We start from the raw sequence: 15,417 nt of genomic DNA, 5'->3' as shown, positions 1-15,417 counted from the left end.
GGGGAACTAGATCTTTCACATCCACTTCAGTCCTAACGTACCAGACAGCAGCACTTTTATCCGGTGGCTTAACTTTCACTTCCTTCAATCGATCCGCTTTAGATGACGCACCCATTAGGACAACGGAAACAGAAGAGAAATTGCTTCAACGACTAAATGAAATTCGTCGGAAAAGCAGCACCGATGAACCAAAAACTAGATCGCACCACCGATAGAGAGAATCAAGGGAAGAGAGAGAAAGTAGAGAGAGAAAGCAGCTTCGTTTAATTCTTGTGTCCCACAATAGAAGTCTATGCAGTTTAGCAAAGCTATGGTGAGCATTGTTTAATTCTTGGGTTCTACAATAGAAGTAGTCTATGTAATTTCGCAAAGATTTGATGAGGATTGTTTAATTCTTGAGTTCCACAATAGAAGTGTCACACCCCAAAACCGGAACTGCGGAAACGTTCTGGGGTGGAGGACGTCATGTTTTGATACGTGTATGGACTGTTTTGTATTGAGATGGAATAATGTTTGAGACAAAAACAATAAAAGGATAGATTTGATAAACAAACTAGACCTATAGCTTGTAAATCTGAAGACAAACTAAGACCTATTAGCTTGAATTCGATCAACTCAAGGATCACATCCAAAAGATGATAATTTGTGAACTATGACAATAATTCAAAGTGAACAAAAGGGTTCTTTGATTAAAATTCGTCTATTACATTTCCTTGGATAAACCTGGCTTTATATGAAGCCTTTATTACAAATTTGGTGGTTACAAGCCAACCAACCAATTATTCATTAAAACTAGTAAATGAAAATTAAGGAAACTCTTGAAATAACACAAAAAAAAGTCCAACACACTTGAGAATGAAAAAAAAACGTCTATGCTTCATTAAGGAGCCATAAGAAGCATTAAAGTGTAACCCTAATCCACCAAAGAGTGTCAAAAACGACTAGGAGGTTTTATGAAGCAAAGAGTAACGTTTTTTAGCACTTATGAAGGCTTGAAAGTGTTTCCGTAGCCTTCATGCAACCTTAATTCAATTTGTGGGTTACCATGCACAACCCAACCATTAAGCCCAAACCACCTTCTAGCCCACTAGTAATAACTATTCCATCACCTTTTGGGCTTTCATCATCCATGCATGGATCATCCCCTCCCCCTTTGAAAGGAATTGACCTCAATTCATCAAGTCCATTATCATCAAGATAAGGTGAAAGATCTCCCATATTAAAGGTAGCATGCATTCCATGGTCTCCTCCCAAATCCACATTGTAACCATTAGCATTTTCAGAATTTGTCACTTCCACACATGTATCATTCCCTCCTTCTTCGAAAGGAATTGTCCTCATTTCAGTAAAAACCAAATTTTGTTGTTCTTCCGTACAAACCTTCCATGACAGAAAGTCTTGAAAACATATTTTTATTGCAGAATGTGACCTTTTCTTTACTCTAAGTTGGTCTCTTCTCCACATAAACATGTTCTTCTTCAAATAACTAAAAGAACTCGCCGAATGAAATCCAAACCGTGTCTTCCATTTGTGGATCAAAAACCACTTTCGTACACTCCCATGAACAAGATTAGGACCTAGAAAGTTATCCTTGCAATAATGTAAAGGATTAACAATTATCATACGAAATGATGGATCATGGTTTGTACTTGTGGGTTGATGAACAACATGTTCCAATAACATGGCTTCCCAACTGAAGGTACACCACAAGAATAGGAATCCAAGCATTATGAACCCCCTCCCTCGTAACTGCTTGGAACTTGGAACTTGATGGGTCACTCCTTCTTCTAGGTTCTTAGAAAGATGATTTGTTATAAGACGGGTATCATCATCCTTCTTAACCACAACCACATCTTCGTGGTCAAGAAACCGCTCCACCTCTTCGGATTCGTCAACTTTTTCTTCAACAATTTTGTTTGTAACAACAAAATCTATTTCTTTCACAAACATTTCAAAATTTTCGTTTCCAACCACGAAATTTTGTTCTTCTTCAACTTCTTCATGATCCTCTTCCCCGTCAGCGTCGTAGGTAGGGCTAGAGTCTTCAACAATTTTTTCTTCAACCACGAAATTGATTTTTTCTACAAGTTCCTCTTCAACAAAGAAATTTATTCTTTCACAAATTTCCCCTTCCCCATCGGTGTCGTAGATGGGACCGGAATCTTCTTCCTCCTCTTCTTTAATTTCCTCTTCCTCCTTAATGTCTTCTTCATCATATAACTTGCGCAACATTTTTGGACAACAACTTCTAAACAGGAACTGAAATCAAACAAACTTAGTAGGGATTTTTTTAAACAGGAACTCAACAACACCCAATCAAAACTAGGCTCTGATACCACTTATGATACGTGTATGGGCTGTTTTGTATTGAGATGGAATAATGTTTGAGACAAAAACAATAAAAGGATAGATTTGATAAACAAACTAGACCTATAGCTTGTAAATCTGAAGACAAACTAAGACCTATTAGCTTGAATTCGATCAACTCAAGGATCACGTCCAAAAGATGATAATTTGTGAACTATGACAATAATTCAAAGTGAACAAAAGGGTTCTTTGATTAAAATTCGTCTATTACATTTCCTTGGATAAACATGGCTTTATATGAAGCCTTTATTACAAATTTGGTGGTTACAAGCCAACCAACCAATTATTCATTAAAACTAGTAAATGAAAATTAAGGAAACTCTTGAAATAACACAAAAAAACGTCCAACACACTTGAGAATGAAAAAAAAATGTCTATGCTTCATTAAGGAGCCATAAGAAGCATTAAAGTGTAACCCTAATCCACCAAAGAGTGTCAAAAACGACTAGGAGGTTTTATGAAGCAAAGAGTAACGTTTTTTTAGCACTTATGAAGGCTTGAAAGTGTTTTCGTAGCCTTCATGCAACCTTAATTCAATTTGTGGGTTACCATGCACAACCCAACCATTAAGCCCAAACCACCTTCTAGCCCACTAGTAATAACTATTCCATCACCTTTTGGGCTTTCATCATCCATGCATGGATCATGTTTAGTATCACAAGACATGCATCATAGTAATCAAAGTAATAAACAACCATTTCATTAGAAAGAAAGTGTTTACAAAGTGTGTGTTCACAAAACATAGAATACATAAACAAATAACAAACAAGACTTGAAGCTATTATGCTCCATCTTCTGAATTCCCAGCGCGAGTACCTGTCTACTAGGCTCCTGAGAATACAAGTTATTTGAAAGATTCGATCAGCAATTAAGCCGGTGAGTTCATAAGATTTTAGTGATGTAAGTAAGTTGTAGAAAGTTGTTATAAAATGTAATTGAAAAATGTAGTAAGCTGTAAGTTCTGTTTAGAAAAGTTCGCCTGTTCTTCTTAGCAAATCCTATATTTCCTACTTTGATGAAAGATACGTAAAAGATTCTATAATCCTTTCTATGTGTACTAAATGGATACAAGTGATATAAAACTCAGAGTAAACAAACAATCGACTGTGCGCATCTGCCCTAAGCTCACAACCAAACAAGGAACAGGAAGTAAGGCGGATAGCACACATCCCATTGTTTGTTAGATCATTGTTGTATATAACTCTGGCGTATTCACTTGTTACTCATGGAGTTAATTGTAATGGTTCCTTTATATTTAATGAAAAGATTCTTTAAGAAAACCCTTATTTCTTATAATAAAGTGGTGACCACAGTGATTACTTCTATAATCGCTTAGTTTATACTGGCTATATATGATCTAATATCGAATAGATAGTTAATTGGGTGAATCCGCCCTAAGCCCACAACCAAACAAGGAACAGGAAGTAAGGCGGAAAGCACACATCCAACTACTTATTGGGTATTAATGATATATAACCGTGATGTATAAACTAAGGTAATATAGAGTTAATCACCTAAGGTCCTTTAAGTTTATACTGGTTTAATAAAATGGATTAAACCCTTTACTGGAAAGTTTCTAGTTTTGTATACCAAAAGTTCTGATTTGGAAAGTATGTTTTCTACTAGAAAAATGTGCATTGAATTAGCGTCCTATGACCTGACCCATACCAGGTATCCCTTATGATGACTTAATGTATACGGAACATATATATAACTAAGATCAAATAGATAATAGGTTGGGTGAATCTGCTCTAAGCCCACAACCAAACAAGGAACATGAAATGAAGCGGAAAGCACACATCCTATTACCTGTCGGATCCTATTTATATATATATCCCTTGATGTATACATTAAGGAATCATAAGGTTAGCATTATGGTCCCTTTCTACTAAATGTACTAGACCCGACTGTTCTGTTTGTCGCTTTGAAAAGATGTGAGTTTTCCCTAGTTTATAACTATCTTAACTCGAAAATAGTTTGCATTAACTTTCAAGTGGAACTGCCACAATATGAAAGTAATGGGAAAATGTAAGTACTCAGGGGTCTTTTGAATTGACGACCTGCAATACTGGTTACCTTAAAACATGTCTGTTTTATCAAGGTCATAATGTGAAGGCTAGTACCCATACTATACGCTCTCCCTGTCAAGAGATTCTGGGAACCAAACGCGACTTCCGCAACCCAGTTGCTAGGCCGTGTAATCCACATTAAGGTTATGTGATCATGTATACCCAATATAACTATCACCTTTTGTTTAGAACAATGAGTTAGTGATTCATTGGTATAGTTAGATCCTGTAGTTGTTCCATGCTATAGCATCTTAGTATGTTCGTTCTGTTATAGTATCTTAGTATCTTCTCTTGTTATAGTATCTTAGTATCTTCTCTTGTTATAGTATCTTAGTATCTTCTCTTGTTATAGTATCTTAGTATGTTCTCGTTACAGTATGAACTGAACCCCTAAACTATACCCCTTATAGTTTACTAGTAATCTACTTGAACTGATATTGAAAAGACTCATTTTACTACTAAGTTATGCTTGTACTTTAAAAACGGAGTTTTGTTAAACTATAAAGTAACATAACTTTAAAAGAGTTTTTGAAATGTTTTGATCACTTTATAAAAGACATAAGCAATCTTTTGAAAGATGTATATATAACAAACATTTACACAATTATCATTGTGTTCAACTTGTATTCCCCCCTTAAAAGCATTTATAATAGTTAAAAGATTCATTACGGGGTATGAACTCACCTGATGTGGGTAATTCAACGAATACGCGTGTAAGGATGAGAAGTTCCACGAATGAAGTCCCGAGATACAACAAGTCCTAAATGACATATATTGGCATATACTGACATAAATATAGTGTTTGGAAACAACCCAATGCAAGGAAACACCTCACGGGACTAGGAAACACTTTGACCAAGTGTTGGAATCACATGTGATTCATCAAAGGAAAGTGGAATGGCACTACCATGAGTTTACTGCCATGGGTTTACGGCCAAGGGAGTTTACGACCGTAATCTCATGGTAAAGCATGCATAAGAGGGTGTTTGAAGGCTAGGGAAGCTTGAGGGACTTTTGCCTACACAAGGATGAGAAGGACCAACTCAATGGAGAGTGTTGAGGTGTTTACGGCCAAGGGAGTTTACTCCTGGCCGTAAACTCTCTAAATGGTCACATTTAGGGTCTTAAAGGTAAGGAGTTTCAAAGGCTTAAATGACCCAAAGGTTAGCAAAGGCCTAGATGTGTTTAAGGTCCAAGACTTGACCATAATTGGAGTTTACGGCCAAGGGTGTTTACTCTTGGGCCGTAAACTCCCTAAATGATGAGTTTGGTGATGTTTCAAGGTCTTACAAGGCACAAGGGAGTGTTCTAGCCTCAAATCCAAGCCTTAGGAAGAGTTTATGGCCAAAATGGCCTACTTATAGGGGTTTACGGCCATGGGAGATGGCTTGGCCATAAACTCCTTTTGGTCTTGCATTCTTATTGTTTTCAAGGTTCTAAGCATGAGTCTTAACTAGATATCAAGTATAGGGAAGAGTACTTACAATCTAGAGGCTTGAAATGGTGATTAAGGTCCAAGAACACTAGTGTGTGTTCTTGGTGTTCTTGGTGTTTCTTGAAGATCTAAGAAAAGATGATTTCCATTGATGAAATCATTAGATGAAGCTAGTTAGGAAGGATTAACATCAGATTAAGGAAGAACACTTACAACTTTTGAAGATCTAGGATGAAAATCGGGATGATAGTTGAGAGAGAAATGGAGGGTTCTTGAGGTGAAAGTGAGATAATGAATGAAAATAAAGGATATGAGTCCTTAAGGAAGGAGTTTACGGCCCACCTTGAGTTTACGGCCGTAAACTCAAGTATTGTGGCCGTGAACTCTAAATGAAGAGGTTAAGGCTCGATTCATTGAACAGTGTCTCTAGCAGGTACATTCTAACACTCATTCCTTAAGTGTACTAGGCTTAAAACTCCTTAGAATGACCTTTAACTAGGCTAGAACTCATTACCAATGAGTCTAACACTAAGCTGAGTTGACTGACTGAGCTTTTAAAGCAAAAAATTTTCGGGTTGTCACATCATCCCCCCGTTAGATGGAATTTCGTCCCAAAATTTGCTTTCTTAGCAGTACTACTGGAGTTGCGCTCCTCTGATTGGCAGAATACCTACTCGTAGACCTGGCAACTTTGCCCTGGCGTTCATGATAGGATTTGTACTTGGTCCATCTATCATTACCTCGTGTATACAAGTCATATATAATTAGGATTAGTAAGACGGTCGGATGCGCGACTCTGCCCCAGGTCCACAACCAAACAAGGAACAGGAGATAGGGCGGAAACACACATACTAGATCTGCGTAATCATAATCATATACTACCCTCACGTATGCACTGAATAGTGATAGGTGGGCTGTATTCGTCCATAGCCTCTGTGCTCGAACTTGGTCTGTTGGACGAGTGGTATTTCGTGACGATCTGCGGACATCCTACGATAAGGTTCCGAGGACAAAGTAATCTTCGCATGAGTACTTCGGGGTTTAGAATACGAAAGATAAAACTGAGGTTTAGGTCGGACAGTCGATACGATTGACGAAGGTTTCAAGAACTTGGCGATCGAGGCGATAGAAACATCTGAACTTAGTATGGTGAGGACCACGCCAATTCATGACGAATGATAGCAACAGACTCTTTACTGAACAAAGTTTTGGCCAATTTGAAAGAAACGTCTGTTATACGATGATGTATCCCTAGTGTGCTCGAAAATGTACTCCTAGTGTGTTCGACAATGTACTCTTTGTAAATGTTCCAGTGCTTTCTGTTTTCCCTTTGATGTTAACACTCCTACGTATCGTACCGCTATGTGCGCATACATACAAATGAAAGTGCTTTGATATCTGGTGATGATACTTTATATCATGATCCTCCTCGGTACCACTACGATCGCCTGTCATATACAAGTTATGAATATTTAAGATGAATAAGACAGTCGACTGAGTAACTCTGCCTCAAATCCACAACCAAACAAGGAACATGAATTAAGGCGGAATTACTCACTCTAAGTCTGCAACAACTTAGTTATGCACAACCCTGATGTATATGCTAAACCATCATAACTTCTCTAAACAGATCTTTTAGTTCTCTTGAATACTGTGATCTATTTCAATATGTGAGTTATTATAATTACTTTTTAAGTGTTTTCCCCAAGTTTTAATCTTATATAAATATTAATTAATTAATTTTTAAAGTAATTACCATTTCGAAAAACGTACCACTGCTCGCTGACGACTCTGGGGTTGATTCTCCGGTGGTGATCATCAGAATTTGTCCATCAACTCCTGAGTTCTTTGGTATCGGGCAGTCCCTCTGATTGTGTCCAGACTCACCACAGCCATAACAGGCTTGGTTTTCTTCAGCTCCGGGGACTTGGGAGATCGGTTGAGCCGGTGCCATACAAAAACGGACTGTGTGTCCCTTTCTGTGGCAGTTCAGACACTGCATTTCCCAGCATACTCCGGTGTGGTGATAGTTGCACTTTCCACACTTTGGGAGGGTTCCAGCATATCGACTGGCAGGTGCTGGAGTAGCAGGTGTTGTGGTGGTGTACATAGTACTCGTTCGTTCCTCCTGCGGGGTGTCCTGTGTTGTTTGCTTCTTCCTCCTCTTGTTCCCCGACTTCTGTCCATAGTCCTCTTCCCTCGATGGCTCGGGAACCGGGACTTCTACGCCATGGTGGACTTCATGATCGATGAGTCGCTGGGCCAGGCGCTTGGCACTATCGAATATGGCTGGGTTGGAAGACAACACATCTCCTTGGGTCGGGGCAGTCAGATCCCAAATGTATCGTTCTATCTTCTTGCTCTCCGGAGTAACCATCCCGGGGCATAGTGCTGCCAGGTCACTAAACCTGTCAGTGTAGGCCACTATGTCTGAGCCGACCATCTTAAGCTGCAACAGTTCTTGTTCCAATTTTTGTACTTCGCCCCTTGGGCAGTACTCTTCCAGCATTAACTCTTTTAGGTTTTCCCAACCTATTGAGTTAGCCACTGATAGGGTCAGTGACTTAACATGGCTGTTCCACCATGTCAGGGCTCTGTTGGAGAAGGTGCAGGCAACAAACTTCACTTTGCTCCCTTCTGGGCACGAACAGATTTCGAAGACCGAATCTGTTTCCTCGAACCATCGCATCAGAGCGATGACACCACCATTTCCATTAAAGGAAATGGGTTTGCAGTTGGTGAAGTCCTTGTAGGAGCACTCTCTCGAGCGCACAGGGACCTCACCTTGAGTAGAATGAACAGGTGTTCCACCTCCGCTGGAACTGGTGGGATGATATTGAGCCATGCCTGTTGCCACAGTCGCAGCTACTGTAGCATTTAGAGCTGCCGTATCGATTTGTGGAGGAGGTGTTGGAGTTATCGGAGTAGTGCGCCTGTTTAGTCTGCGAGGAGGCATCTTTGCTAAAAGAATACAAAGATGAGATGGGAATGAGTCTATAGCAGTGGAGATAAGCCGAAAGCTGAAAGACAAGGTTATCCTAGTTCTGAGTGTATCTGATCCTGACTTCCACAGGGTTCTGGAAACAATTCATAAAAAGTCTATACCGCATAAACTTTATGAATTAGAAATGGCTATCCTCGAATGAATATTTGTTACCTGAATAATTGTTACCAGCTGCATGTAAGAAAATAATCCTAACAGATAATGTGAGCAGTGTTTCCACTCGCTCATTAAGTTAAACAAGATTATTATTTATTAGTGTGACTCATAAGACGTTTTGGTTACTTCGGTTGATACTTCTTTGAAAGCTCCTCATGATCTTGCTCTCGTTTCCTCCTGACTCTTCTGTTGTCTACTATGAGGAAGTGGTTACATCTATCTGGGTTTGTCGTGCGAGAATGGATGTGACTAAAGAATCTATGAGATTAATGGTAACTTTATGGGGGTGATCCTTACAGAGTCCTACTATAATTGTACAATGTATACAAGTTGTATATAATTCAAGATTAAATAGACCTTCGAATAAGTGATCTTACTCCAAAACCACAACCAAATAAGGAATGGGTAGTGAAGCGTAGATCACAAATTCAAAGTCTATAAGATCTCAATTATATAAAACCTTGGGAGTATACATTGTAAGATTATAGACCTATCCGTAAGGGTCTTTTAAGTTATCACATAAGTTATTTGTATAGTGCCTAAAATACTTCTATAGTATTTTAATGTAATCTACTTGGTATGTTTTAAACTTGTTATCGTGTTATAGTATCATAGAATACTCCTATAGTATTCTAACTCTAATGCACTTGATCTAGTATTCTCTTGACTGGTGTTTAGGTAAGTTTTAAGACTGTTGCAACACCACATCACTCCCAAACACATGTCGGTCACATCTCGAATAAATATAGTTGATCAGGCTATATTGATCCTAGCTATGATTACATAACTGTTCAGGTTTGACGACAGTGTTCAACCTTTAAATACTTTAGTTATGTTCTTCTTGTGATACTTGGTCTAGTATGTACATGTATAAGCAAGTAGGTATCTTTTTATAACTTATCGTTATACTCTTAAAATATATCATTATCCAGAGCACTTAAGCCCCATTGTATTTATAGCTGTATATCTTTTATCGGTTGATATACTTAGTTCACTATAAATAATGCTCTGATACCAATCTGTCACACCCCAAAACCGGAACGACGGAAACGTTCTGGGGTGGAGGACGTCATGTTTAGTATCACAAGACATGCATCATAGTAATCAAAGTAATGAACAACCATTTCATTAGAAAGAAAGTGTTTACAAAGTGTGTGTTCACAAAACATAGAATACATAAGCAAATAACAAACAAGACTTGAAGCTATTATGCTCCATCTTCTGAATTCCCAGCGCGAGTACCTGTCTACTAGGCTCCTGAGAATACAAGTTATTTGAAAGAGTTGATTAGCAATTATGCTGGTGAGTTCATAAGATTTTAGTGATGTAAGTAAGTTGTAGAAAGTTGTTATAAAATGTAATTGAAAAATGTAGTAAGCTGTAAGTTCTATTTAGAAAAGTTCGCCTGTTCCTCTTAGAAAATCCTATATTTCCTACTTTGATGAAAGATACGTAAAAATGATTCTACATTCCTTTCTATGAGTACTAAATGGATACAAGTGATATAAAACTCAGAGTAAACAAACAATCGACTATGCGCATCTGCCCTAAGCTCACAACCAAACAAGGAACAGGAAGTAAGGCGGATAGCACACATCCCATTGTTTGTTAGATCACTGTTGTATATAACTCTGGTGTATTCACTTGTTACTCATGGAGTTAATTGTAATGGTTCCTTTATATTTAATGAAAAGATTCTTTAAGAAAACCCTTATTTCTTATAATAAAATGGTGACCACATTGATTACTTCTATAATCACTTAGTTTATACTGGCTATATATGATCTAATATTGAATAGATAGTTAATTCACCTAATTTATACTGGCTATATATGATCTAATATCGAATAGATAGTTAATTGGGTGAATTTGCCCTAAGCCCACAACCAAACAAGGAACAGGAAGTAAGGCGGAAAGCACACATCCAACTACTTATTAGGTATTAATGATATATAACCGTGATGTATAAACTAAGGTAATATAGAGTTAATCACCTAAGGTCCTTTAAGTTTATACTTGTTTAATAAAATGGATTAAACCCTTTACTGGAAAGTTTCTAGTTTTGTATACCAAAAGTTCTGATTTGGAAAGTATGTTTTGTACTGGAAAAATGTGCATTGAATTAGTGTCCTATGACCTGACCCATACCTGGTACCCCTTATGATGACTTAATGTATACGGAACATATATATAACTAAGATCGAATAGATAATAGGTTGGGTGAATCTGCTCTAAGCCCACAACCAAACAAGGAACAGGAAATGAAGCGGAAAGCACACATCCTATTACCTATCGGATCCTATTTATATATCCCTTGATGTATACATTAAGGAATCATAACGTTAGCATTATGGTCCCTTTCTACTGAATGTACTAGACCCGACTGTTCTGTTTGTCGCTTTGAAAAGATGTGAGTTTTCCCTAGTTTATAACTATCTTAACTCGAAAATAGTTTGCATTAACTTTCAAGTGGAACTGCCTCAAGATGAAAGTAATGGGAAAATGTAAGTACTCAGGGGTCTTTTGTCACACCCAAAACCGGAATAGCGGAAATGTTCGGGGGTGGAGGACGTCATGTTTAGTATCACAAGATATGCATTATAGTAAGCAAGTAATGAACAACCATTTCATTAGAAAGAAAGTGTTTACAATGCGTGTGTTCACAAAACATAGAATTCATAAGCAAAGAACAAAACAAGACTTGAATCTATTATGCTCCATCTTCTGAATTCCCAGCACGAGTACCTGTCTATTAGTCTCCTGAGAATACAAGTTATTTGAAAGAGTTGATCAGCAATTAAGCTGGTGAGTTCATAAGATTTTAGTGATGTAAGTAAGTTGTAAAATGTTGTTGTAAAATGCAGTTGAAAATGTATTTGAAAATGTAGTTGAAAGATGTAGTAAGTTGTAAGTTCTATTTAGAAAAGTTTGCATGTTCCTCTAGAAAATCCTATATTTCCTACTTTAATGAAAGATAAGTAAAAATGACTTTACAACCCTTTCTATGAGTACTAAATGGATACAAGTTATATAAGACTCAGAGTAAACAAACAATTGATTGTGCGCATCTACCGTAAGGCGGAAAGCACACATCCCATTGTTTGTTTGATCATTGTGGTATATAACCCTGGTGTATTCACTTGTTACTCATGGAGTTAATTGTAATGGTTCCTTTATATTTAATGAAAAGATTCTTTAAGAAAACCCTTATTTCTGATAATAAAATGGTGACCACAGTGATTACATGTATAATCAGTTAGTTTATACTGGATATATATGATCTAATATCGGATAGAAAGTTAATTGGGTGAATCTGCCCTAAGCCCACAACCAAACAAGGAACAGGAAGTAAGGCGGAAAGCACACATCCAACTACCTATTGGGTATTAATTATATATAATCATGATGTATAAACTAAAGTATTATAGAGTTAATCACCTAAGGTCCTTTAAGTTTATACTAGTTTAATAAAATGGATTAAACCCTTTACTAGTAAGTTTCTAGTTTTGTATACCAAAAGTTCTGATTTGGAAAGTATGTTTTGTACTAGAAAACTGTGCATTGACTCTGTGTCCTATGACTTGACCCATACCTGGTACCCTTATGATGACTTAATGTATATTGAGCATATATATACCTAGAAGCGAATAGAAAATAGACTGGGTGAATTCGTTCCAAGCCCACAACCAAACAAGGAACATGAAATGAAGCGGAGAGCACACATCCTATTACCTGTCGGATCCTATTGATATATATATCCTTTGATGTATACATTAAGGAATCATAAGGTTAGCATTATGGTCCTCTCTACTAAACGTAGCCTTCTACCAAGGCATCTAATGTTATGTGTGTTTGTTTCTTGCATGAGTTGTGTATTTTCCCAAGTGAGACTATCATTAACCAAAAATATAGTTTTTACATTACTGTTTATTGTGAGAAGATCACAATGTGAATGAAATGGGGAAATAATAAAGTATTGTAGTGTTGTATTATAGTAACTACTGCTGTACTTTCTACCTTAAATCAATTGTTATTTAAGGTATAATGTGATATGATTGTACCATACTATCGACTAATAACACGACGATGAAAGACGTCGGAAGAAATGACATTTGGCACCCGTAGACTTGCAAGGCCCACTGTAGCGAACAGCAAGGTGTAGAATAGTCAATCCAGTATATGATTATACCCAAATTCATGCTCTCCCTCTAGGAGATTCTGGCTACAAATCGAGCCATGACAGGTGATGCCATGAGACATCCCCAAAATCACGGCCAGAAAAGACCGGTTTTATTTATGCTTTTAAATAAAATCAGAGTAATCATTTGATTAAAAGAGTTGCGGAATTTGTTCCCAAAACAAAATATGATAAAAATTTATCAAAGCATTTCATAAAGAAATGTATTTCCATTATATAACAAAATTTCGGGATGTCATGTTCCGATACAGACCAAAAGCATGAACAATACAAAATAGACCTTACAACAGTTATACATAACTATAGGTCTATAATCCAAAAATATCTTGACAATGTCATCCAACTTATGCCCTTGCGCCACTACCTGTAATACAAGGAAACTGAGTGGGTCAGGCTTGGGAGCCTGGTGAGCATATAGGGTTTTCAACCCACAATAAATAATTATATTTAATTTCACCAACCAACAATAACCCGATTACCCATTCCCGTTATCCTCACTTTATGTCCCTAAAACAACAACTATTACAAGGGACCTAATCTAGGATTTTCATCGGGACGGACATTACTGCAAAGGGGCTTCCTTCGCAATAGATGTCCTAAAGGCAACCATGAGGGGGATAGAGTACACCGGTGAACACATCGTTCACAACACCTACAGGTTATCAGCCTGCTAGTGTTCCACTGGACTGTCTAGAATGAGTCCATGGTCGTCATCCATACTCCGCTAGATGACTAGATCAACAACGACATCGAGGCCTCTCATCATTTTATTTCTTCACACACCAACTGTCTACCCATGTTCTACCCAACATATTAGTAGATAAAATAAATACATTTATATAAAGCTTAAAAACATGTACAAACATCCATTCAACAACTAGTTCAAATAAACAAATAATATGTAAACACATAGCACGTATTTTTATAAAGAATACTTCATATTTATGTGTTAGAAGAAAACGAATATACACTCACATGATAACACGATGATCGGACAGCACCTCGTCTCTTAAAAACAATAATCTTTGATGAAACCGGGATATTTTCTCCAAAACCGGGCTTTACGCGGGCAGAGTCTCGGCTCGGAAACTTTACTTCTCGGGATCTTCGGGCTTTGGAACTTGCTTCGGGGCTCGGGAATGATACCGGGGCTTCGGGGGTATGACTAGCACGCAAAACGAGGCAAAATGGAGTGAAAGAAAGAAATTTGGCAACCATGGACGGCTGGCCTCGCATCTTATTTATAGGGGAGGCTGGCCTTGCGAACGCAACGCGTTCCTTCAGAGTACGCAGCGCGTTCACCGAACGCTGGGCGTTCCTTTGGACGCAGCGCGCAGGAGCGGAGGCGAGGGTCATATCCGATGCCAGCTGAGTCAGCGACGACGTGGCCAATCCGAGGCCAAGCTTCCGAACGCGGGGCGTTCCCTCCTCGGGGTGCGTGCCTTGAACTTCTAAAAATCATAACTCTTGCATACGATCTCCGTTTTCGACGTTGTTTATATCCACGCGTAGGTGAGATTATGCTCTACAACTTTCGTTTAGACTCCGTCGGCTAATTTTGACTTTATTTTTATTATATTATTTTTAGTAGGCCGGGACAGGAAAACTCCGTTATAAAATCATAACTTCTTCATCCGACGTCCGTTTTCGTCTGTCTTTTTACCGTTGCACTACTATTGACGAGATCTTCGATTCTCGTTTAGATTGTTTCGGCTAGAAATCACTCGATCTCATATTCGAACTTCGGGTTGCATACTACTAAGCTGAAACTTAGAAAAATCATAACTTCCTCATACGAAGTCAGATTTGGGCATTCTTTTTATGCATGCTCTCGGTTTAACGTATTCTACTACTTCCGTTTAGATCACTAAGGCTAAATATCGCTCTATCGCAAATTAACTATTTACGTCACGCAGCGTCGTGTCGGTTCCGTCGCGAAACTTCGACAGGTCATAACTTCTTCGTTATAACTCGGATTTCGGCATTCTTTATATGTTCGGAAACCTTGTCACGAACCCTACGCCTTCATGCATCAATATCGGGCTTATCTAATATTTTATTTTATCGCTTATTTTTATCCTTGATTCAATTAAGCCACATAATTAAGGGTAAAACACATAATACTCAAATAACACATTCTTATTATTTCAAAATGAGTTACAAGGGTTAACCTAGACTATTACAACAA

Source organism: Lactuca virosa, chromosome 8 (genome assembly GCF_052849685.1).
Source record: "Lactuca virosa cultivar CGN04683 chromosome 8, Lactuca_virosa_CGN04683_v6, whole genome shotgun sequence".
In the NCBI taxonomy this organism is placed as follows: domain Eukaryota; kingdom Viridiplantae; phylum Streptophyta; class Magnoliopsida; order Asterales; family Asteraceae; genus Lactuca; species Lactuca virosa.
Note: the sequence above shows the minus strand (reverse complement) of the source record.